Raw genomic sequence first — 24,441 nt, 5'->3', positions numbered from 1 at the left:
CTTTAAGTACTATTGCACGTAAATCTTTGAGGCTCTGTATGACTGAGAAGCCAGCTGGGAGGATGAATGTGTCATCGCTGGAGCAAACCTCATATCTGGGGAGTTTTCATGTTGGTTGTGGGGGTATTTTGTTTTGTTTCTTCACTTGTTTTATTAGTTTATTGGGTTTTTTTTCCCCACTGTTGCCATTCCTGGTGGGCCAACAGATGGAACTGCCCACGGGACCTTATTTATCCCTGCAAAACCAGCTGCTGCTGGGTTTGCACGGATTCCTGTGCTTTGGAGCTTGTTGTTGTAAGGATAGGGCCTTTCTCACTGGCTTAGCAGCGTTCTCCAAATCAATGTTTGCTCTTGAGGCTCTGTGTAATTCATACCTGGTTCATTCAGGCCAAGGTCACTGTGGAAGGTACAGCTCTGAGTTCATGTTTTTTCCTCAGGAAAAGGAAAATGCAGCTAAAAGCATAAGAAAAAGATGATGATAAAAATTTTCTTAAGCAAAACAGCAGCAGGTGAAGGCAGCCTGTGTGTTCCTGTGTGCTGCCATAGCAGCTCTGGCATCACTTACAGCCCTGTAACATGCTGCTGCCCTCCTGCTGCCTGAAATCCAACATCAGTAGCAGATGGCAAGAGATGAGACTTGCTTTCTGGGTATATGAGGGCAGCCTTAGAGGTTTCCCATCAGTGTGTTGCCTGCAACCTTCTCCATGTGTGAGGCCAGCACTGCTTCAGCCACGTGAAGGCTGGATGAGGCCAAAAGTATGTTTGTGAGCAACCAGTTGTGCAGGAATTGCAGCGGATGGGGATGCCTGAGGAGGCAGCAAACCTGGTTTCTGCACAGTGCTTCTGGAAGTGCTGTGTGTGCTGGGAACCCTTTGGAAATGAATATTTAATGCAGAAATGAAACAATTATATGCACGTGTAAATGCTGCATTTATCTCCCTACTGCCCTATAAAGGGTGAGTAGCGATAAGCCCAGGGGGGCTATCATAATTATCACTCTACTGACTTGACTAATAAAAAATCAATTGCAATGAGATGGTTTTGGGCTTTCCTTCATGTGCAGTGTTGCATTATCCATGTTTCAAGTACGTGTCTACAAGGAAGAGGGGTTGGTTTTGAGTCCATCTTTCCCCAAAGTGGGAACTGCTGAAAGTGATGTTTTTGTGAAGCCCTCTGTTCCTTGATAGCCTGCTGAAATGCTGCACACGAGGAACAGCTGCTTCCTTAGCATTCCATGTAGTGTTTTGCACCAGAGCGCAGATGGGTTGTGGAGTATATCTGTTCTGGGAGAAGTTTGCCCGTGTGGAAAGAGCCAGGTCTGGACCAAGTGTTTACAGGAAAATTTCCTTACACTATTGCTTGCTGTTGTCGCTGTGAGAGTTAAGGTAGCTAATGCTGTGCCAGGGAATTCAAAAGAAGCTTTAACATGTATGGGAACATTCTCCAGTGCAGAAGTTCTCCAATTGGAATACAGCACTGCGCAGTGTTAGAAATTCCCATCCCATTGGTGGAGTGGCATCTTTGTGCACAAGTGGTTGCACGTCCCTGGATCCTACAGCTGTGGGGTTGAGGGAGATGGGTGGGAACGAAGCTCTAGGAAAGAACCAGAGCATGATGTTACCTGTCTGGGAGGGAATGGGGACTGAAGCCTTCATTCAGTATGTGTTTTCACCAAGTTGATAATGCAGAGTTGTGTTGGTATGTTTCCTAGGGGCAATGTATAATTTGCTTATTGATAGGCTGCACTATTTAGACAAATTAGACCTTTTAAACATCAGTCCTATTAATTGGTTTTGACTGCGCTGCGTTAATTACAGAAGGGTTAGCAATGTTTTAATTGTAGAGAATTGTTCTCTAATTTGGGGAAAACAGTCAACACTCGGCACGTGGCTTCCAGTGAGAGTTTGTTATCTCCGTCTTCAAACATGGTTCTTAAGGCATTACCATAATCTTGTGGCAGTTGTAATTATGTGTATTACCGGATGGGAAGGAGTCATAAGAGAGATGGTACAAAATTAACACCAGGGAGCACAATCTTGGTTTTATATGTGGAGATGAGGTGTCAGTGTGGCTGTGTCCCAGGCTGGCAGGGGTAGTGGGTGCAGACTGGGACTGTCTGAGTGGCTTGTGGCCATCCCCTCCTCCCGTTTGTTAGAACTGTGACCGAGCTAATCACTTAATCACTTCAGTAAGAGTTGGGGCTTTAAATACCTAAAGTCACTTGGGCTCAGTTCCTGCAGCTTCACTGCCTGCCCAGACAGTGCTGCTGTGTTCCAGGATTGGGGGAAGTCTCTGGTTCAGCCCCTGGCAGGAGCCACGAAATCCACACCTGCATGGTGCTGTAAGGATACGCAGTGCTAGTGGGGTAATGTAGCACCTTCGACTTTGCTGGAGAAACTAGACATCTCAAATATGGTGAGTGGTTTTGAGACTGAGTGCGGTTTTGGCTGCAGAGCCAAGCTGCTATTGCCTTTGGCCGGCTTCAGACCTGTTCTGTTTTGGGCAGCTCGGCTGGGAAGGTGCTGCTGCCCGGGTGGACACCTGTTCCCACTGGGCATGCTGCAGAATACTCACCTTCCCTGGGAAGCTGTCTGCAGGGCATGTAACAGTGTGTTCATTTGTTGCAGTCCAGACAGAGGTGGTGATCCCTTTACCGCCCTGCGTGTGTCCTGAAACTGTCTTAATGTACCGTATCATGGCACTGTAGAAAGTCAAATCTCTTTTTAGCCTGACTTCCTAAGGAGGCTTATGTGATTGTGCTGTTTATATCTTCATCCCTCCCTTGGGGACCTTTTGAACCCATGGGCCAGGATCAGACAAATGCATCAGCAGAAGGTGTTGATGATAGTGCTGGCTGTGCTGCAGGGGCCACGTGGGCAACAGCCACAGTGCTGCTTGGCTGCAGCTTGGCCGTGCCGGTACCTGCTCGGTTGTCATCATTCTTGATCTTGAGAGTACAGTGAGAGGAGAAATCTCACACGGAGCCTCTTCCTGGGGGGCAGATGGGTACGTTTGGGGTAACCTGGCAGCCTGGCTGAGATTCTGAACCCGGGAGCTCGTTCAGGCCTTGTGCCCCTTTTCTAGTGATGCAGAAGTGATCTCTGCAATCTCGCCTGACCGAGGAAAGCAAAACCACGCCCACTGGGTTATGTCTCATGAGTAAAAACACTGGTGCAAACTGAAGTCTCTGAGCAACAACCTCAATAAACTAAATCCCTCCCGGGGAGAAAAAGATAATCATATGAAGAGGCCCAATATCCCCCTGCTGTGCATCTGTCAGTCAGCTGCCCGCAGGGAAAAGCGGCTATGCCATGATAACCCTGTGCAGAGGGGAAGGGGAGCAGATGGGCGGGGGATTAAAGCTGCAGCAGGAAGAGGGGAATTGGGACCAGTAGTGCTGGCAGCCCTGGTCACTGCTGGTTTATGGGGTGGTGTGGGGAATGGAGCTCAACTGGAGGCTGTTTGTCCTGTATGCTTGGTTACAGTGAGATGTGCATTAGGGACTGGAAAGTGGAAAGAGACATCTGCTCTGCTTCACCTATAAGCTCCTCTCCTGTGACCAGGATGGACATCAGTCCTGCATCTGTGCTCCAGGGCCTGGCATGCACCTCCCACCAGTGCTCAGCCTCAATGTCCCATGCCCCAGCAGCATTTCCCACTCCTCCAGCTTTTCCTTGCAACCTCAGGCCTGGCTTCCAAGCCCCTTCTTGCCCTTCATAGTATCATAGTATCGTGTGAGTTGGAAGGGACCTTAGAGATCATCGAGTCCAACTCCCAGGTTTCGAGCCCCCTGTGTAGCGAAGCGGCACTTCTACCCCCTGCGCCACAGGGGGGATTCGAACCCGGGCCCTCCGGTGCCGCAGGCAGCAGCTTAAACCACTGCGCCACTGGGGGCACCTTCCTGGCACCTCCTCATATTCTGGAGGGTCAGTAGATCCTTGAGGAGATGGGGAGACAGATCTGTGTCCCACCTAAATTGTAGCCAAAAAAAAAAGCACCTCTCATATTGCTGATCCATGTTAATTAGGAAGAAGTAGGAGAATTTATGAGTACAGTCTGTCTGTCATGGCGGGTATTGTGAGCAGTTGTCCCAGGTGTGCACAGATGGGAATGAAAAAAGAATTAAACAGTGGTTGTGTCTGAGTGCCTGATGCAGTCACTCTTCTGGTAACATTGAGAGGTGCTCCAGCACCTTGATATCCTTTCTGTGCTGAGGTGCCCAAAACTGAACACAGTACTCGAGGTGAGACCTCACCAGTGCCAAGTACAGGGGCAGGATGACTTCCCTAGTCCTGCTCACCACACCATTCCTGATACAAGCCAGGTACCGTTGGCCTTCTTGGCCACCTGGGCACACTGCTGGCTCATATTCAACTGACTGAATCAGTACACCTGACTCCTCTGACTTGAGTCATCAGATGTGAAAGAGCCTTCCTGCATGCATGGCTGAGTTTTGTGACTTGGATCTGGGGCACAGGCAGATGATGGCCAGCAGTTACTGCCTGCCTGCTGAACAGATGCACAGGCTTAGCCAGCATGGACAGTAACACAGGTTTCCAAAATTTTTCACTTAGCTGTGATTATTCTTTGAGATGCATGAATTGAGATGCATGAAGTAAGGAGCACGTGGGACACTTCCATATGGGCCTGTTTGTCATGACCAGTGTGCATGAGTGGGGGAGAAGGCGAGCAGAAGATGCACCCCCTGATACAGACTTGTTTGGGTGACATTCAGAGGTGTCAGTATGTATGTGGATGTCTGATGGCTCACCTCCTGCAGTACTGCAGGGCACTGCTAGTGAGATCTGCTGTAAATGTTTTGATGACATAGCAACCACGGCATCACTGGTTTGCCTGATTCTGGCACAATTTTCCTGCTCTCACTGTCCTGAACACAGATGGTTGCATTTCTGCATAGCTTACACAAACTATTGAAATACCTCGATCGATAAATTGTTCATCTTGGTGTAATTTTTACAGCTGTATGAAGGCAGATGTCTACTGCTGGTAGGTAAACAGATCCACTCACAGAATATTTGACACACTAAACCAGCATGTTTGAATTGCTTTTTGTACGAGGCGTGTAGCTGCTTCTCTGCATGGGTCTGTAACAAGAAGGGGTCATCTATCGGTCATTATAATTTTCAAGATAGAGCAGAAAACAATGCCAGTTAGTGTTTATATAGGCTGAAAATAGTGTTTATATACAGAGCTGAAAATTTTTGTTCCTGAATATTTTCATCCTTGCTGCACCAGTCTTATTTTCAGCCTTTGCTCTGCAGTCTTCATAAACTTAATGGGAAAAAAAATATCCTGAAGGTAGATGTTTCTCTGCTTGGAAAATCTTTGAAGCTGGAATTTCCCCTGCCTTGATTTTCCTGTAGTTTCCCTGGTTGACTTTGCTCATGGGCATGAGTCTTGCAAGAGTCCGTTTTCCTGCTGGCATGTGTCCTTGAATAGCTGAATTATTGACTCTAGGACTTTTTGGACTGGCTTTCTCATTCTTCTCTTGTGGTTTCTTATTTTTGGCCTATTAACTCTGATAGGTGTTAAATTTAATTATAAGAAGTTGAACTTGATTATTTAACCTTAATTAAGGCACTCTGGGTCTCCATTCCTCAAATTACTTGAGAAAGTATTACAGTATTTCCCTTCTGTATAACCTACATTAAGGAGTGTCGGCTGAACACTGAAAGAGAAAGGGATGGCTTGCTGCTTTCCTGAAGTGCATGTTATTACAGCCTGATGGCACAGGTGGACATGCTGCAGTGGAAGGAGGAGTGCTGCACCTCTGGTCTGCTTCACACGCCTGCTGTGCAACCCACATTCAGGTGCATGGGCAGCCCTGCCCCATCTTAAACATTGGGCAGTGCTTTGTTGCAATAAAAGCCTGTAAACAGGATTTCTTATTTGAAAAATAGCCTTCCCAGTTTGGGATTTTGGGGTCTACTTACTATGTCATACAAATATCTCACACCAAATGTGTGGGAGAGACCTTTTCCTCGAGCATGGCTTAGGTTTCAGATGAAGTAATATGGGCTCTCTAAACCAGTATTTTAAAGTTATAGTCCACCTTATTTTATTCAAGAGCTTCAAAGCTTACAGTTAATAAATGTCAACTCAGATATATTTAATTAAATATAAAATATAGTGCCGTGATGGGTTTCTTTTTAAAGGATTGAGCAGTTAGGATATGCAGGTTTTCATCTGTTTTTTATTTAATTTATATTCCATCATATGTGGCACATGGTAGATGTGTTCTTATGAGGTGCCACAGCTCTTTAGTAATATAATTTAATTACTTGATGTGAACGATCCATTTTTACTAGGTGGAACATGCGACGATCGCTGTGCCTTGATGAAAGGAAAAATTAACAAGTGAATAAAACTACAGGGCTTTGGGGGGATCGGGGCCCTCAGCTCAGGTAGTTGAGCAGAAGGGAGATTTTGGAGGTGGCTGTGGTGGGGGCTCTCATACTGACAGCTCTCAGGGATGGGATTTCCTCCCACAGTTCCGTGGCTGTGAATTTCTAGGATGCTCTGAAGTGGGTTTTTTCTATGGCTGTGCATGCCACAAGCTTTTTCAATTCTATTTCTTGTACCAATTCCCGTGTTTATTGTGCTAGATGTTTCCCAAGTGCTTTCTCCAATGCTTGTGTAACATTCTCTGTTTTTCTTATGTTAAAGCATCCAAAGGAAACAAATGGAAAATGAAGTAGAGCATTTTGTACCTATGATAGAGATCCTCCCTTGATCTGACTGAGCCTGATCTGGTCTAACTCTTGAGTGTGCCTCCCATGACACCTGGCAAACTGCTGCTTCCCACCCCAGTGATCACACTGAACTTCATTAGCATGTGGGGGATGAGCTGGAGACCTTTACATTGTCCAAGTTAGAAGCGAAGCGCAAATACATGGAGTTTCTCCCTAAAGTAGCACATTGCTTCTAAGGAAATGAGAAAGTGATGTAAAATGCATGGCTGGTTGGTTCTCCAGTTGAGTAAGTTGGTTTCTAAAGCACATGAATTATGCAGTAAGTCACTTTTAATATTACTTTTACTGATGCTTTTTAAAGTGGCCGTGGCATTCTGAGAATACGTTAAGTAGTTAAAACCTGTGGCAAAGAGCTACCCCTCAAAAAAGACAGCTACCTTCTTGAGTAAAACAGTGGCAAATTAAGCAACTACTTGCCTTGGAGAAAAAAGTCAGAACTTGGTCCTGTGAGCTTTGGTACTTGCATTGCTTTAAGCACAGGGTTAGTCTTATGGATAGGATCAGGTTGTAAACCCCCTCAGCCTCGGACCTGAGCTGCATCTTTGAGTTTGTGACCTCCCTGTGCAGTGCTGATATGAAAAGATGTGGATCCAGAAGTCTGAAATGAAATCCAGACTCTGAGGGAGATGTAGACAAATCACCATGCAATCAAATGGCATTTATCCAGCTCTTTTTTCCCCGCTCTGCTGTGTTTGTGTAGGAGGTGAATCCCCCAGGGCAGGGAATGCACCGCATGTGCAGCAGATGCAGCTCTTGGCTGGTCACATTAGCTAAGTAAATTTTGTAATGACTGGGATGAGTTTGGCTCTTTGACATCAACTAAACTAAGCTCCTCAGAAGAGCTGAATCAGCATAATTCCTTGGTGGTGCTGAGGTTGTTGGTACTAAGAGGTTTGGTTTGTAAATGTATTTTTAAAAATCCTGTGTGATGCCAGCAAATAACCAAGCAAAAGGTATTCTGGGCCAAATTTTGTGGTTATTTGAGCTTCAGTGATGTGCAAAGCCATGTGTCAACTCAACATCTTTTCTGTGTCTGCACAGGCGGTCTTTTTACCAAGTGTTCCGATTCTTTTTCCCTGTCTGCAGAAATCCCATTGCTTTCTGAGTTGATTGTTGCTGCTCAGTGATTTGAGTTATCTGTAACTCTCCTGGCAGCTGCTGGGAGACTGAGGTATAAGCAGTGGGGCCTCAGCCTGCAGGGTGCAGGACTTGGTATTGGTTTGATGCTGGAGGTAGAGTCATGAATCTCGCATTGGCCAGCGGTGTAGGGCATGTTGGGTTTGACTCTGCCAGAAACAGAGGCATGTCTCCTCTCTGTTAATTTTGGTGAGCATGAAGTGTGTTTCCCTGTTCTGGGGTCCTGAGCAGCAAGCCTGCAAGACTGGCCATCTTTCTTGGCAGAGGTGGAAGGAGAAGCTTGAGTTGTGCTGCCAAAGGATGGCTAGCCTGAGTCCCAGCCTCAGCTTCTGCGGATATTTCAGGGTTGAGAGGAGATACGTAGACATCAATGCTGAGGTGGTGTTAACCATACTGCTTCTGAAGGTCCTCTTTTGAATTTCTGCTTTGAATAATACCTTGAAGAGATCTGGGCCTGCTTCTCCCACCCTAGTTGAGCTGCATAACCATACAGCCTCTTGACATGACAGCAGTGTCATCAGCCTTTTCCCTCCTCAGTAGTTTTGTAAATAAAGCTTGTATTTCTGAGCAGCTGAATCTGTGTGCTGAATTCAACCCGAGGCCATAAGTAACTTCAGATCCTCCAAAACTGTATTTTTGACAAATACGCTATTTCTGTTTTCATCAGACGTGTGATTGATATTCCTGTTGGTCTCTCTTGGCTTCTTTTCCATAACTGTTTTCTGATTGTTCCCAACAGGAGTGCTTTCCATCTGGGCTGAGCGCTTGCTCTCACAAGAGACGTTTCTTCAGCCTGCAGTAGTGGTGAGCTCCGACACACGCTGGTCCTGTGATTTTCAGTGCTGTGGGATGAGACCTCCTGGTCAGCTCAGCCCCAAGGTGGGTCCCTGCTCAGCTATTTCTATGTGATTTCCCCAGGGCCTTTGTTGTGTATTTCTCCTTGTTTGCCAGGTCTGTCCTAGCTCACAGCGTATCCTCCTGCAGATCCAGATCAGCCCTGGGTTTCTGGATGCCTACTACCATAGGTGGTATTTCTGTTTTGAAAGGGAAAGTACTTAGTAGCAAGGAAAACATGTACTGGTGGAAAGCTCTGGCATCTGCAGTCTCTGCTTGGGTTTCTGGTAGCAATTTCAGTGTCTTTGCCATAATTTAAACAAGTACTGTTGAGTGAAGGACAGTTAGAGAGTGCTGAATTTTGTTTGCCTACTATTCACTTCAGGCTGCCAGTGAGACTCATTCTGCTGATATTTATGGTATTACAACTGAGCGACTCCTTTTAAATCAGCAGCAGTAACATGATGTGAAACAAGAGCAGCGTTCGGTCTGGCACCCAGCACAGCTCCTGACGACTTGCTCTGATGCTGTAGGTGGTTGCAGTGTTTTTTCCACTCCTGCAGAGATTCCTGCACAGCTGTTCTCCCCGACAGCCTGATTTATGCCCTGGGATTTATGGAGCTGAACAAATGATTGTAGAAAAGCTATACACTTCATTACACTTGGGCCAGTTTTCCCAAGCCAGAGGGCAAATCCTCTCTTCTCTACCTGTGCTCCGTTTGTGCAGCTGTTGTGCATTCTCCTCGATAGTCTGAAAGCTGCAAGAGATGGGATGTTTCAAGGAGCCCAAGGAAGTGGCTTATTCTCTGCTGGGAGTTGAGCTTAATAGAGGTGTAGGTGTTGCTGCATTTTCTCACTGGATGTGACCTTACTGAGGGATGCAGCACTGTACTGGGGACCAAATCCAACTGAGCATGTAGAAATAAGCTCAGTTCCAGGAGCAGAATGGTTCTCTAGCATTAAAGTCATTTTCAATCATCTCTCTTAAATCTGTACAAATGGACTCAGCATGGCGCAATGTCAATTAGCACAGCTGCCGTAAAATTAAGATGTGACTCAGAACTGAACCTTTGAATCTTTTGTTACTTAAGTTCCATAGAGGGGAAGGAGACTTGTACCTGCAGTTCAGCTGGGAAAATAACGGATTTAATCACACAAAGCAGCCAAAGCAGGGTAATGACAAACGTGTGAGTTTCTTTTCTGTTCAAAATAAAAACTGTAACTTTTAAGTTTGCTGAATGTTTGGTCTCAAAGCACATTTCTGGAAGGAAACAGGATATTTAGTTTCATCTCCATTAGCAGCTTTGGTAGCCTGGGAACTGTGTTGGTGCTACTCAGCTTAATGAAGTGTGCAAATTAAAAGTTTTGTCTGATCCTTCCACTATATCAAGCATTACTGAAGCCCAAACTGGCCATTCATCAACAGTAGGTTTGCACATGTGTGGCATAAGTCGGCCCACAGGAACTTTTCTGGTGGTGACAAATGAACCAGAAGAGACCGGGCATTCTGATCCCAGCTTGAGCTTTTAACGCTCTGTGTTAAGAAATACAGGTTTCCATCTTGAAACTGGGCACATGGTGTACCGCAAATTTGCTGTTTCCATGGAGACAGCTATGGAAGGAAGCACATATTTCCTTTAAAGAAAGGGAAAGCATGGAACAAAGAACATGTACTCCAAATGGCCAGAATGGTAGTTCTTTACCAAACCCAGGCAGAAAGGGAAAGGGGCTGAAAGGAAAAGGGCAGAAAGGGGGACTTTGACTGTTTTTGTGTGAATGAATTTCCTGGAAACCAACCACAGGTTCACGTTTGTGTAAAGGCACAGATCACCCACATGCAATGGGTGACATCTGATGTTCTAAGGTCTGTGGGTGGAGGTGGGGCATTACTATTACTATTACTACTAGTCTTGCTTCAGTGGATGAGGGAGAAGGGTAAAAAGAGCTGAGCCTATAGAGGTTTTATGAATTCATGAAACCCTCCTGTTGGGGGAAAGGAACTGCTGAGACTTTGTCTGTGTGAATAAATTCAGTTCTGAGTGATTAGAGTGCTGGGAGAAGCATTTGGAGCAGACCCAGCAAAGCAGACCTGCAGCAGCCATGCAGAGTTTATTCTTCTACCATCCCTTCATGCTGTGTAAAATGGGGCTGAAAAAGTACTTCTCAGGTCCCTACAGGGTTTGCTGCTCCATTGGCCTTTCCTGTTGAAGCTGGATCAAGTCAGAGTTACTTGATCGATTTAGCTCCTTCTCTACCTGTCTGTCTTCCATTACTGAATCTTCCATTACATCTATGCCCTGTGGACCAGTCTCCACCTGCTCACATTGATATCTGTGCTGCTCTTGCCTTTCTGGAGAAACCCAGCACAATTTCTACAACCGTGCCCATCGCTCTCATCCCTCCCTGCTCATGGTTTCCCTCATAGGTATTCTCTCTTCCTTGCGTTCTCACTGCAGGCACTTGTGTCAAGGCTGTCTCGTAAATGCTAGGAGCATGCTTTGATGAAATCGTTGTCACAGCAAGTAGAAGCGACTTGATTCTTTTGCTGGTTGCGTGATGTCACCGCCCCAAGGTGGTTCCCCACCTGCATGATGAACAGTTGCACACTGAAAGTTTTCTGCATATTTTTTCCAGTGTTTTGTGCTAGAGTAAAGGAGCTTAGTGATGATGAGCGCTAGAGAAAACTATGTATTGACAGTAATGGGTCTTGCTCTGGTAGTGGATATTGCTGCTCTTGTTTTGTGATTCATCAGGATAGATGGACTTAATAATGAGAAAACTTTGCCATGAAGATCATGTAAAGCACAGAGCGGATGAAACATGGGGTGAACAGGAAAGGCGTCGGTGGAAGCAGATGGGCAGCACAGCATGTGGTTTCCCTGGCATTTGTTGTTCTGATAGGAGGCTCAGAAATGAGTTACAGCGGGACTAAGGAGTGGAAAAACACTGAAACCCATAAATATTCAAAAGAGCAGAAGAAACGAATGTATTGACCTAAATGACCATTGGTGACTCAAAAGCTTAAAGGCAATGTATTTAAATTGTAGTTTTGCATTAACAGCACGAAGGCATGTGGACAGAATGGGGCTGTGAGGATGGAGAGGGAGAGATGCTGAATTTGGGAGCAAAGTACAGAATAATGGTAATAATTTCTTTGGTGGTTCACCTTCTTCTGCTCTGACCTCAGAGACCCTTGACAAACCAGACTTGTAGGTCAGTGTCTTGAATTCTGCCCAAACCAACTCCAGTACTGCTACCCTCCTCTGAGCAGGGTTTTTCATTAGGCTGACTTTGTCAACAGTTCAGTCTGAATCATCGCCATGTGATTCATCCTTATGAATTGCAGACTGATTGCAATTTTTGCTTTTATTTCTCCCAGCTGAAAGCAGGCTGACCTGCAGGTTTTTGCTTTGTTGCATCCATAGGGAAATTTTGCTGTATTGGCCCATCGTCATTTTTTCCTCATTCTGTATTTTTTTAAATAAACAGTAGAGATTACCTTGAATGAAAGGCTGAACTGACCTTTTTCAAACAAATCTCTTCCCAGAGAAGCTTGAATTAAAATTTCACTTTTATCTCTGCATTTTTATTGATCATTTTACAGATGAGATACGACCAAAGCGCTGTGATTGATTAAGTCTTTATGTCTTAGACTTTTGAAAGCTGTTTCTCAGGTAGAAAAGGTACAGTAGCCATTCTGAACCCTAATCTTGATTTTAGGCATCTAGTGATTTCTTCTACATTCGGTTTTGATTTTATTCTATGTTGTGTGTATTTATATTTCAAACCTGGCTCCTGCAGTGTCTAAGTTTGCTTCTCTGTATCTGTATTGCTTTGTTCTGTATTTATTCATGTTTTTGTATGCTTGCAGGGAGCTTATAAACAGGAGGGGATCAACTTTTTACACAAACAGAAAGTGATCGGATAAGAGGGAATGGCTTTAAACTAAAAGATGGGAGAATTAGGTTAGATATTAGAAGGAAATTCTTTACTCAGAGGGCATCGAGGCCCAGGCACAGCTGCCCAGAGCTGTGGGTGCCCCATCCCTGGAGGGGCTCCAGGCCAGGTTGGATGGAGCCTTGGGCAGCCTGAGCTGGTGGGGAGCAGCCCTGCCCATGGCTGGGGGTTGGAACTCAATGATTTTTAAGGTCCACTCCAACCAAGCCATTCTGTGATATCAAATAAAATCCTTTTTATTTGCTACTGTGAAAATTTATTCTGCTGGAGATGGTTCTTTGTACTCATAAGCTAATTTGCAACAAACATTGAGAGTAAAAAATGTAGAAGAAGGTAACTTAGCTGTTGGTAACCTGGGGTGTCAGTGAGCACAGGGACAGAGTTGGAGATGAAGGTGAGTTTGAAATGAAGTCTGGGAGAATTTGGAAGATGATTTTGCATTAATAGGTAACTGAGCAATAATGCAGGTGAGATAGGTAGAAGCTGACAGAAGTAGTCCTTGGGAAGCAACCTGGGTGCAGCCTGGGCACGGCAAAACACAGAGCCTCTGAAAACACGCAGTATAGAAGTGCTGCAGGTGTACCTGGCTCTGCTCACAAAGTGAAAATGGTGAAGAAGGGTTCTAATAAGTTTTTGTGTGCTCTTCAGATTTTAAGTATGCCTTTAGCCAAGAGGAAGAAAGAATAGAGCTCCTCCTCCCCACGATCTGTGATTTTCTTGCACTGATTATTACCAAGTGTCGAAGCATTTGCCACTCTGTATGTGTGCTGGATGCCAGCAGCAGTAGAAAGCTGTCTTTGGTGGGGGGAAGGGGGCAGGAAAAAATCTTCTCTTACATTTCCTGGAGCAGAGTTCAGTGGAGAATTTCAGATGCTTGCTTTCTGATCATTGCTGTTCTGCTTGCCTTTACCTTTGAGTTAGGGAACTCTGTTAGTAAGCTGATAGGTGGTTTTGCATGTTAGCGTGATTGATTCATCCCCATGAGAGTGTACTCTTCATTATTAAAAAGCAGGAAAAAAAAGCATGAATTGGTAACTAAATTGAATGTAGACGTTATTTACAAATGTTGACTGTGATTTTCAAAGTCAGAAATTTCTGTCCTTCCTTTTGCTTTCTGACAAACTGCTGGACTCAGAGCAAATAACGTGCGTCTTTACCAAACATCAGTACTCAAACTCTTTATGAAGAGGTGTGGTTTAAGTTGCTGAGGCTTTGATTTCACTGAAACAGGAGGAAGTGGCCACCAAAGGGAGGGAGGCAGGCACTGGTGTATTGAACTGCTGCAGTTGTTTTTACCACTGCTTTTTCCCAGCTCATTTCATTCTGAGTGCAGACTCAGCATTTACTGAGGCATGGTGTGATAGTGGGGTTGGGATGATTTCGGAGCAGATCTGAAGCATGGAGAAATGTGTCTGGCGTGTTGATTTGGCCAAAGAATGGTTAATGTTCAGTCGTACATCGCCATCACCAAAAAACAATGCTAGGAGCTTCTGCTTACAGGAAACAGCGTGTTATTACCTTAATCTTTTTATCCTGTCGCTTAGCCATTCATTACTCTTTCAAAACCTCCCCTGGCCTGTATTACTAGGATAGGGAATATCTCAAATAAAGTCAACCACTTGCCCTCTCACCCTTGCCTTTGCATTTGCTGTCACCATTTGGGGCTTATTTTTTCTATACTGCTAGGACAGAAATAAATAGAGAGTAGCTCTTCATGAGATCAGAGCCTTTTTCCACTGAAGCCATCAACACTGGTTTTGAGGCTCAGATAATGAGCCAGAAAGCAAAAACAGCAATGAGACAGCTCTTTACCAGGCCACAGTTAAGTGGGTTGTACAGATGACTTTCAGAGAGGTACAAAGCCCAGAGCAGTGCGTACTCAGCTTTTCTCTCATAAGGTATGCAAAGGCCGTAACAGTTCTGATTGTGACACAATGATGTTTGAAGGTCTTGGAAGTTTTGGGAGTTTGCTTTTAATTTTGTAACACAAATAAGCAGTTTCTTAATTTCTGTATAGAATATTTAGTTGCATAATTGGCATTTAAGTGAATCAGTGTACTGAATTGGCTGTTTGTTTAGGTGGCACTAGGGGTAGCGTAGGTCCACTTGGTAGCAATATTGCAGGTTCAGCTTTTCTAGGCTTGAGCCCCTGCGATGAGAGAGAAGCTCAGGTGCAGTTTGCATTGGTTTGTTCATACTGCATCTCATACATGGGTGACCTGAGCCTCCAGCTTTTTTGGAGTCTTGAGCATTGGTCACTTTCAAGGACAGGCCACAAGTAAGAAACACAGGGAGCTGAGATTATCTTATTTCCAGCTGAAACATGCCGCCTATACATAATAAGGAGACATAGTGGTTATAATGGCAGAGTTCATTACCTTCAGAGTGCTACAGAGGACTTACTGGAAAAGGTATTGTACAGCCCATGATGTTTTGCATAATCATTTGAAAAGTCATCTGCAACTTCTTCCTGCATTTATCCCAAAGAAGCTGGAAATAACTTAGAAAAGCATGTTGTCAGTAGTGCTGAACTCAGGGCTGCACAGTGCGCACTGTTATGCAAGTTATGGTGGGTGCACAGAGTGCAACCAAAGGCTGAGTCAGGCTGTGTTGAACTGGAATTTTTTTACACTAATGAATGCTGACGAGCTGAGAGCAACAGGCACATAGCAGAGCCAGTGCCAGGCTGTGCTGTGTGCATGGTGCGTGGAGGTGCCACCAGGGAAGGTCCCCTTCTGCTCCCTGATACTGTCCATGCAGGGGGCAAGGAAGGGGGCTGCCTTCTCCAGTACATCTTATGTTTGTTGTCTGGGGCTCATTTTTCCAGTCCGAGTATTTTAGGAGTGTAGTTGGAATGGCAGAAGCATGCCTCTAGCTCTTCCTTAGGAGCTGCAGTGGTGCAGCATTACCTGCAGCTCCATGCAGAGGTGCTATATGCTGCTGGCCTCCAGTTGATGGGACTATTGGGGATCATCTGAACATGCAAAGTTATCTGAAGGGGAAATTGTGCAGGAGCAGGGGTGGCTTCAGTGCTGGAGGGGTTCTTAATGGAGAACTCTGAAACAAGCAGGTGTGCATATGTGCTCATGCACAAATAACGCTATAGTGGTTCAAGAGTACAGTATCATTTGAAACAGGTGGTATGGATGGTGTCTTGTTATCAAGATTCTGCTAACTAGAGAAATGGAAAGCAGTAAAAATAAACATTGCCTTGTAAAGGAGCTTGGGGATAAGACTCAGAGTTTAATGCGGATTGCAGCGGTTCTCCTGGGGGAGGAACCCTGGCCCCAAGCAAAGAGATGCCTTTTTTGGAGGAGTATTGCTGAGCACCTGGCTGACCTGCTCTCCATAACATCAGACAGCTGCCTATCCTCTTCTTGGTGCTTTGGCAACCCAGTCCAGAGCCTGAAAATGCAGGATGAAAGGCTGCTGCTTTCAGTAAGCTTCGGAGCACAGTAAGGGAGGGAGCTACTGCCTGGAAGTGCTTAGGCCTGCTCTCTAGTCATGGGTAAACAGGCCGCTGCTGGGAGTAAGCCTTGGAGCAGGACTGAGGCTCTGAAATTCCCTCTCAGCGCTTGTTAGTGTCTCTTCATGCTAGTGAAGACAAGTAACTGGTGCTGTGCAACATCCCATAGGTAATCCTTTCCTGGTCCTCGGTAGAAAGAGGAGAATAGACTCCTTTCCAGTTAAACCTAACTAGGATTAGGTGGCTGATCTTTCTGAGCTCTTGTGTTTGTGCATGTAAATGCATGTACTTGAGTAGGCTGCAGTCTTCTTATTCTCTTTATTACTTCGTTGTACAGAAATATGCCTTAAAGTTTTGACCACAGAAGTAGTCAGTCAGCAAAGTGCAGGAATACACTGTTGCAGCTGAGAGTGGGCTGGCCAATTTAGCAGGAGACATTGTTTTGTCCTTACTGAATGTTCTGTTCAGATTAATACTAAAATGAGTATCCACTTTCTTTTTAGAAGGGCCGATAATGATGATTATGGAACTTCTGCTAGAAAAATAGCATCTGTGAAGGTTTTCCATGTGTTGTTGTGTCTTTACAGTACAGAAGTGTTGTACAGAATGTGATCTTAACATAGCTCACTTACAGTCCTTCAGCATGCAAACGTGATCCTATGACCTGAGCTCAAGGTACATAGTATTTCCAACCCAGAGGAACTGAAGTCATACTTTGCTACTGGAGGATTCTTGGTTTATTTTCTTCCCCTCGTGGAAGTCTGTGCAATCCTGATTCCTCAAGCACTGAAGGTTTTAGGTGGAAGAAACTGTTATCAGTTCTTTGGAAGCATTTTGCTTAGCGCTTTCCAGTGGACGTGGTAATTGGATCATTTGGATTTCCATGAGGATAGTTATGGCAAGTATGCCGCAAGAAGGTGTATTAAAACTCAGGAAGAGGAATACAGTAAGTTTTCATTTGGCTTGGAGTGCAGAGGCTACCTCACAGGGTTATACTGTAAAGTTCTATTGTCATTCATTTGCAATGTCTTGAATAATTTGAGTATCATGGCCGTCTTAAAATCACCTATCTCGTGTAGTGCCTCATGACACACGTATTATGCCATCTTCTCTAATGTCCATCTAGAGCACAGACAGACAAAAAATAATCAGAGGATTTATTGAAATATGTGATCCAAAAAAAGTGAGGAAAAAAAATAGGTTGACATTGCTAGAGATTTAACTGTTTTAAAATAGCTTTTGATTTTTATACTTATCCTTCTCTTTTTGTTAGGGAAAATGATGAAAATAAAGTTTTGGTCAGACGGAATATTTCATTTGATCCTGAACAGTAATTCTGTTGTAGTGAAAGTAATGTTTTCTGAACCCCTTCTGCACTCTTGTTTCTTATCTCAGCCAGTGAACTGCACGGTGTCCTTTTTCACTCAGTACTAACACTGGTCCCCACCTCCTAGAATAACTGCACATGTTTACTTAATGTGTTCTTTTACAGTTGCTTTTTCCACTTGTCCTTTGATATTTCCCACTTGTGTCAGCAGCTTTGTTGGATTTGGTCTGTAATGAAGTCAGGAATGAATGAGCTAACAAGCCTCCCTGCCCCTGGAAGCAGTGCTGAATGCAACCAGAGCCAGCATGCAGTGGTTTTCCCTCCTTAATTGGCAGTATATTTTTGCTACTTAGACTTTAAGAAGAATCTTTAATGAGATACAATTACACTAAAGTTGTGTTTTCCAGGGATATAAAGTAGAGCTAAGGCCTGCTGTCCCCCAGCACGATTTCCCTGGGTAGAGCAGGAGCCATAGACCCCTGATTTCTGTGAGATGGTGGCCAGGTTCTTCACTTATTTGTGGTGTTAGCATTCTCTGTGGTAAATAAGACTTCTCAGTAAACACTCAGGGATCTTGCCATTGCTTGTTACAATACTGATTTCTCAACAAAATCACCTGATTTTGAGAATTAGACTCAAAGGCAGCTGGGCTGGGCTGTGGGCTGGGCAGGGGTGTTTGCCATGTTGTCCAAGCAGGGCTGTTTCTTTTGGAAAGAGTGTTTTGACATTGTTGTTTAAAAGTTTCCAAGCTGAACTGATTTATGCACGTGGCCTTGTAGCTGTTTCTCTTGGTGTTGCTGGACCAAGGTTATGGGAGTCTTCTTAACTGGCCACATAGTCTATTGGCAGCCTACCTTTATTGATTTTTTGAGGCTGACGTGGCCTTTTGGACCATTTCAGATGAAGTACGTGATCCTGAAGAGGAAAAGCGTGCCTCTTCCAGAAGCAGAGGATGGATGGGCCCAGCAAAATGCTGGGATTCATATTCACGCATCTTTCCTCTGAAGGAACAAATCAGTGCCACTTTCTGTTCCAGCCTTGTCCCTCATGAGGTAGTGGTGATGGTGATCTTCCAGGATGTAGTAACCTCTTTGGTTGTTCAAAACATACACAGTCAGAAATTGTTTCTATCTTAGCCATTTGAAAACTGGGAAACAAGAAGCTCACAGTAGCATTCGTCTTTCTGGATTTGTACTGATTACCCAGAGATAAAATAGTCTTTCTGGTTGTTGTTGTATCTAATGTTTAACATTATATTATGTCTTCTATTAGCTCGTCTGGGGCTGATCTCAAAATTTCCACACTGGATTCAAAGTTAGAGCAGAAAGGGTCTCTATTTATCCTTTAAGTCTTTATCTGCCAGTTAAATTGAGAATGGGTGAGACCTGTCACTTCCTTGTTGAGGTTCAGGGACACCAAAAGTCTATGCAGCAAGACCTCTGAAAAACTCAGCATTGGTGAATTGTTCAAATGCATTCGTTGACTGTGGTGAATGATGAAGTGGAAGAGGATAGAGCGAGCATTGCTTTATAAATGTTCAAAGCTTTTTATACAAAGCTTACAGTAAACTTTGAGAAGGAGAGTAAGTACTAACAAATCCTTTAAGAGATCGCTTCTCATTTTTAGTATGGAAAATGAGTATAGCATGGCAGCAGTTCAGCAGGTAATAGGATAAGAATCGATTTTCAAACCAGTTTTTCTGTTCTATGCACAGAAAAAAAAGGACTAGAAAATATGTAAGAAATTAAAATATGAAGTAGAACCTAAGCATTTGAAGTTTATTTTAGGTCATTGAAATGTTTTTCCCTCACATTCAAGTGATGCAGAGCAAAACTTGATAGTAAGGCGGGAAACCCACGAGGATGAGTTTCATCTTCTAGGTTCTTGTTGTGGGTGTGCTAGTCTGTAGACATGTTTGTTTGCATTTTGAAGATATTTTGACATAACAAATAATCTCATTTTGTTCCACTTCTTGGTAAACATGAGTCAGACAGTGTGTTTCACTCTGAAGAGTATTTTTATTATCAGAGTCTCTCCATTAATAATGCATTGCATGGCCTTCATTTCTGTAAATCATACATTGCAAAACAATCTTTATATTATAAATGAAAATTGTATTGGAAAGAGCAACTCCTGAGAGCCAGAGCCCCTTCCTCATTAACACCTTGGCTCTGGAGCATGTGTTGCTATAACAGCTGTACATCTCTGTTGGTGCGTGTCACTGCCTACCCTGCAGCCTGCTCTCCGTGTGCTGGAAAATGGCCTGTGCTGTTATAGGCACCCCCAGCAACCCACTTCAGTCAGCAGTATGTCTGTAATGCCAGCTTTGTGGTCACCATCAAGTGTTAGGGAAGAAACTTGGTTTCAGAAGAGCTTTACATGGAGAGAAAAAAAGAAGTTATTTGAAATGTCCAAGTGCCTCATTCACTGTTTTGCATGTCGGTGGCTGCCCATGTGTTTTGCCAAGGCTTTGTCAGCCCAATGAGGATGTGGCCCAGGATGCAGATTATGTATTACCTGGTGCATGATTGATTAGAGCAACTTTCCAGGAGATTCTGACGCAGTTTCTGAGCCCTTTCTCTTGACTGATCTGTGTTTTCATATTCCTGCAGTTCATACTGGGCAGTCACCTGAACCTGTAGAAATGCTGATGTGTAATTAAGTTATACTGTTTCGGTATTGTGCATTTCTGCAGTGTTTCTTGCTCTTTTGCTCCTTTTCTCTGCTCTCCTGTTGTGTCATCACATTTCTTCTTGGTAGTGTTTCCTTTTCCTGAATGTTTTGTGTGTTTTTTTTTTTTATTAAAAGCATTGGAAGTCAGCAGCTGTTTCTCAGTCCTTAGTGACACCCTTCATAGTATAGCAGTATGGATTTGGAAATACTATACTATAATAATAATAATACCTCAGGAAAATATTTCAACTGCTTCTAAACTTCAGAAGTCACTTGAGATACGGGCTGTCGTACTGAACGGATGTCTTACTCACACCATGCCCTGTGGGTGTCCAGCATTTCCAGTAAAATTATTACCATTAGTTATCTCAAGCTGAGCACAGAATCACACAGAATCACATAATGACCCGGGTTGGAAGGGACCTCAAGGATCATGAAGCTCCAACTCCCCTGCCTGGCAGGGCCACCAAACTTCCATGTTTACTAGATCAGGTTGCCCAGAGCCCCATCCAACCTGGCCTTGAACACTTCCAAGGACGGGGCATCCACAACCTCCCTGGGCAGCCTGTTCCAGGACCTCAGCACTCTCCTAGTAAAGAACTTCCCCCTGACATCCAACCTAAATCTTCCCTCTTTCAACTTAAATCAATTTCCCCTTGTCCTGCTATTATCAGCCCTTTAAAAAAGTTTACTCCCCTCCTGGATATAGGTTCCCTTCAGGTACTGAAAGGCTGCAATGAGGTCACCCCGCAGCCTTCTTTTCTCTAGGCTGAACAAGCCCGGCTCCCTCAGCCTGTCTTCATAGGGGAGGTGCTCCAGCCCGCTGATCATCTTCATTGCTCTCCTCTGTACCCTTTCCAACAGCTCTCTGTCTTTCTTGTACTGAGGACTCCACACCTGGACACAGTACTCCAGGTGGGGCCTCACAAGAGCAGTGTAGAGGGAGACAATCTCTTCCTGTCCCTGCTGGCCACCCCTCTCCTGATGGAGCCCAGGTTCCCATTTGCTTTCCGAGCTGCAAGAGCGCACTGCTGGCTCATGCTAAGTTTCTCATCCATCAGGACCCCCAGGTCCTTCTCTGCCGAGCTGCTCTCAAGGACCACTCCTCCCAGTCTGTAAGATGCCTGGGGTTCTTCTGGCCCAAGTACAAAACTTTGCACTTTGCTGTGTTGAACCTCATTAGGTTCACCCAGGCCCACCTTTCAAGTCTGTCAAGGTCCCTCTGAATGGCATCCCTTCCTTCCTCCGTGTCAACTGCACCACTCAGCTTGGTGTCATCAGCAAACTTGCTGAGGGTGCACTAGATTCCATCATCGATGTCATTGATGAAGATGTTAAAGAGCACCGGTCCCAAGACAGATGCTCCCAGGGGATCAGTTGTTTCTGAAAATCAAGAATCCATTTGCCAGGGCTAGAAGTATTTTGAGACACCTCCAGGGGTTGGAGATTTGTGGGTTTTGTTGGTTGGTTGGTTGTTTTTCTTTGCTTGTTTGTTTTTCCCCTTTTTAATGTGCCTTGAGCTGTTGCAAACTAATTCACTGCAGGAGACTGTCTATACATTGCTGCATGAGTGTGAGTGTGTATGAGATAATAGAGAGTGACTGACTACAATACATGCATTTAAGCTACTCAGCTGAAAATTACTGAGCATTAAAATCCACCGGGAATCACTCGAGTTCTAAATTAGGAAAGCACATGTCATTCAGTATGTGGAAATGAGTCCTTGTACAAGAGCAGCTTTCAATAGAAAGACTGAGTATTGTTCCCTGGAGTACATAAATCCTAGTGTGGCCACTCTGTACCAGCTTTTACCGTTTCTCTAGAAGCATACGTTGCCTTTTGTTATTATTTTTTTCCTGTATTTTGTTCCACTGTGCATATCTTGTGGGCCGTCTACCAAGAGGCTGTGCTGTGCTGTGATGAATGAGCTGTAAAGAAAGTATTGTGATGTTTAACATGGACAGTGACAAGTTGTGGACAGCTTATAATTGTTTAAATGTGTTTTTATTACATTGTGTGGTGTCACAGTGACTCTGAAAAACTGACCAGTTTGACCTAAGGTTGAAATGAGCCAAATGCTGTCAGGTAAATAAGCACTTTTAGGAAGGATGATACTTTTCTGCTTATTAGGTGTGGTCAGGATATCAGTCTGAATATATTTTCCTATGACTAAAGCATGTATGAGGGCTGCTCTGAAAATAATGGCTCCAATTTTATTAGTTGGTCCAGAACATCAGAGGCAGCTGTTGGTGGTGCAGCAGTAGAGGTTGAACCTTCCCACCTATGTTCTGTTACGTTTTTTTGCCATGTGAAAGATGGCAGCAGGGGGCAGTCTGAAAAATGGTATCTGATATGCAGGCGCATATGAAGCAGCGGTAATTGAATTCCTCCATGTAGAAAAAAACTGCAGTCATTGACAGTCATTGACGCTTGCTGAACGTTTCTGGAGACCAACCGGAGGATATGAGCACAGTGAGGCAGTGTGTGCTGCAATTCAGAAGAGGTGTTAGTGACATGAAAGTCAAGCTATGTCCCAGATGGCTGTGCACAGCTGTCACACCACAAAATGAAAAGCATCTCAATCAGGTTTTCCACACAAATCAGTGGATTACAGCCAGGGAACTGTGCACAGAGCTGAATGTCAGCTTCGAGGCATTGGAAATAATGGTGGCAATGTTGGAATATTGGTAAGCTTGCACCAGATGTGTCTCATAAGTACTTGTACAGCAAGAGAAGGCACACCATATGTAAGTTTGTCAGGACCTATAGAACCACTAGGAGACTGAAGGTGACAGTTTCCTGGATTGCATCATTACTGGTGATGAGATAGGCTATCACTGCTTTGAGCTGGAGTCAAAATGGCAGTCTGTAGAGTTGGTGACGTGGGAATTCCACACTGAAGGAAAAGTTCAACACACAGCCTTCAGTGGGTAAAGCAATGTGTACCATCTTTTGGAGTAGAAAGGGGGTGATCTGATTACTGACCCTGATTAAACTGAAGCCTCAAACTTCCATAGTGAGGCCAGAGAGGAAGATGGCCTTTATCTTGTAACACCATAATGCCAGGCCACATACCAGTTTGGAGGCTGTGGAGCACACCGTCAATATTGGCTGGACTGTCCAACGACCCTTACCATATGGTACAGATTTGGTACCTTCTGACTTCCATCCGTTTGATCTGATGAAAGATGGACTGTGTGGACAGCGTTTTCCTAGCAACAGTGCAATCATAGCAGCTGTGAAACAGTAGGTCACCTCCACTGGTACAGATTTTTGGGGGCACAGCATGCAGGCTCATGTTCTTTGCTGGCAAAAATGCGTAGCTAATGGTGGTGACCGTGTTGAAAAAATAGTGTTTTGTAGCTGAGAATTTGCGTTATCAAATAATGTGATTGTGCTCTGTTATAGTTTCCATGGAAATAAATAGGAGGCATTAGTTTTGGAGTGACCTATACATTTTAAAAGTGTTTAAATGGCTTTCAGGTCTTTCCTGTCTTAAAAAATAACATGAGTCTTGAAAATCCATGGGGCTTAGACAACTAAGTTGAATCCTGTTGACCATCAAGCCTTTTTGTGCCTAAAATTCATGTCAGCGTGCTACGAAAGTATTATTTCTGTAATTTGGAATCAAATAGGCAAGAGGGTGGAAAATCTTTATGGTCACAGGTGAGTAATTTTTCATCAGTGATGCTGTTTACATGCAGAAGTGCTTAGCAGCATGGTGGAGGATTCTCAAAATTGAGGCTGCATTCAAGATTCATAGATCCTTTTTGTAGTCTCTGGGTGGTCACATATTGTCATCTTGATTCGTTGGTAGGGCGCATAAGAACACTTCCCAGAGGTTTGTTTTACCATTTCCAAACTGAAACACTAAAATAAAAAAGGTGGAGGATTGAACAGAGACCTTGGAGAAACTGGTCTCAAATGGCTGAACCTACCTGGCTTTCACCTGCCTGCAGTACAAACCATCCACTTGACAAAAGAAACAGTGCCTTTAAAAAGGTCTGAAGCTGTGTATGTAAAAGAAGAAGCATGAATGTCCTGCCATATTTTTTCTTTTGTGAACTTTCTGGGGTTTGTGCCTTCATTCATGGCCAGATTTGATTTCCTTCCATGTGCTTCAGCAGTGGGGAATTGCAGCTGTGCCAGCTGAAGGAGAACCAGTGTGACTTCTGCCTCTTGCTTCCAGAGTATTTCAGCTCTCAGAGTTGCCATCAGTCAGTGAGCAGACAGTAGCTCTCTCCTCAAGATGGAATGCCAGCCCGACTCACATT

The 24,441-nt window shown here is 44.4% G+C and overlaps 1 protein-coding gene across 11 annotated transcripts in view; it reads left to right on the top strand.

Moving 5' to 3' along the window:
- PAK5 (p21 (RAC1) activated kinase 5) overlaps positions 1–24,441 on the top strand; it is a 216,290-nt gene that overhangs the window by 148,670 nt on the left and 43,179 nt on the right. For 10 of the 11 annotated variants that reach the window (XM_072332099.1, XM_072332097.1, XM_072332102.1 and 7 more), the window contains one exon: positions 8,650–8,789. The gene's annotated coding sequence lies outside the window, so the exon portion shown is untranslated. Of the gene's footprint in view, positions 1–5,811; positions 5,832–8,649; positions 8,790–24,441 lie in introns of those variants that run through there. The other variant, XM_072332100.1, reaches the window with a different exon arrangement.

The sequence above is a fragment of the Excalfactoria chinensis genome, chromosome 3 (genome assembly GCF_039878825.1).
Source record: "Excalfactoria chinensis isolate bCotChi1 chromosome 3, bCotChi1.hap2, whole genome shotgun sequence".
Classification (NCBI taxonomy): Eukaryota; Metazoa; Chordata; class Aves; order Galliformes; family Phasianidae; genus Excalfactoria; species Excalfactoria chinensis.
This window is presented reverse-complemented; position numbering and strand designations above follow the sequence as displayed.